Source organism: Fopius arisanus, unplaced genomic scaffold (genome assembly GCF_000806365.1).
Source record: "Fopius arisanus strain USDA-PBARC FA_bdor unplaced genomic scaffold, ASM80636v1 scaffold00035, whole genome shotgun sequence".
Lineage (NCBI taxonomy): Eukaryota > Metazoa > Arthropoda > Insecta > Hymenoptera > Braconidae > Fopius > Fopius arisanus.
In genome coordinates, this window is record NW_011887774.1 from 641026 (window position 1) to 642541 (window position 1516).

The following is a 1516-nucleotide window of genomic DNA, read 5'->3' on the forward strand; positions in this document are numbered from 1 at the left end:
TCTTCGCATTAAGCACTGCTATTTTAAAAAGCCAGTCCTAGATGATCGACGGTTATTTTTCAATCACTTACCTGTAATTATCTGCACTGATAGAAGGATTAGGTTAAGATTACCCAGTCTGGGTAAGTATTATCAAATGCTCAGTTGTCTCAAATGGTTCTCGGTTCGTGTCAATAGAAAAATTCAATAAAATCCAGTTAAAATCGATGAACAGTTGAATTAACTGCTATTGTTGTACATAAAGGAAAAATGCTCAACCAAGTAGGTTCCTATACCCTAATCTTTTTATCAGTGTGGTTATATTGCCCACCAATATCGATCAAACAAAACTCTTGATAAAGTGACAGAATTGTTCTTGATAACAAATAACCATACAATTTGCCAATATGAAAACCTCCATTAACCGCAGCAATCAAGCACCCAACATAAAAAAATGAGTATCAAAAAGGCGACGCAATCCTCTCGTGTACCCCATGTCTTTATGCCTGGATTTAAGGAATACGCCGTTTCGGCATAAACTATAAAGATTCGAGTCATAACTTGAAGCGTATAACATTTTATTTAATTGCCCCGCGGGCGCACTTGGTATTTTTTCTCCTGTTTCCATCCATACCCTCCGCGCAGGAAAATATTCTCATTGGTGTGCATAATATTATTTATTGCGAAGGAAGGCTGTTAAGATTTAATGCCAGAAGTGTTCACTCTTAAAATTAAAGTCAATAAAACGTTTGCGTATCCAATCGGCCAGGAAATTCTAATGGGTTTGACATTTTTAGTCAGTAAATGCTTACCACCAAGGAAGAACACTTCTTAATGGCGGAGATATAGATTAGGGATAAATCTCCTTTTTTTTCCTGAATTTATGTCTATCCTATCGCGTGAACACTGGAATTGTGGAAATAGGGGCAGGAAAAACGGGGGAGCTCTAAAGTTGGAAAATATCGTTAAGCCACGTCATTTCGTCTTATCCAGAAGTTCACGGATTGCGATGAGATAAGGTACAATCATTTCAGCTACCTCATACCTACGTCAACTCTCTCTCTGTCATACACATCTCTATTCACCATTACTGTAAGGCTTTCTCTTATTATAGGTAAGTTTGAAGGTGTCGATGAAATGAAACCTAGGAGTGGAGGATTGGCGATCGAATTCGTCGAGTTATAGTTATAGATATATGTAATGTATATATCGAACCACTTTGAGTTCTATACCCCATTCTGGGGTATTTTATCGCTTGCCCTGAGTTACGGAGTTCCGCTCGTTAAGCCCAAGAAGTTTCTCCTCAGATTTTCCGAGGTGGATCGTCATAGGAAAAACAGTCATCTCTCTTCTACAGCTCCTATGTCTTTACCCGGTCTTGAAATTTAAATTGAGAAAGTATTTTACGAGCGTCGTGCGGAGTTTCACGGTGGCGTTGTCACATCTTGATGAACTTCCGGTAATGATTTCAGGCAGAAATTGTGAATGGCAGTGGTTTTCTTTAAAGGGCCGAGCAGAAATCACGTGAAGACACTGA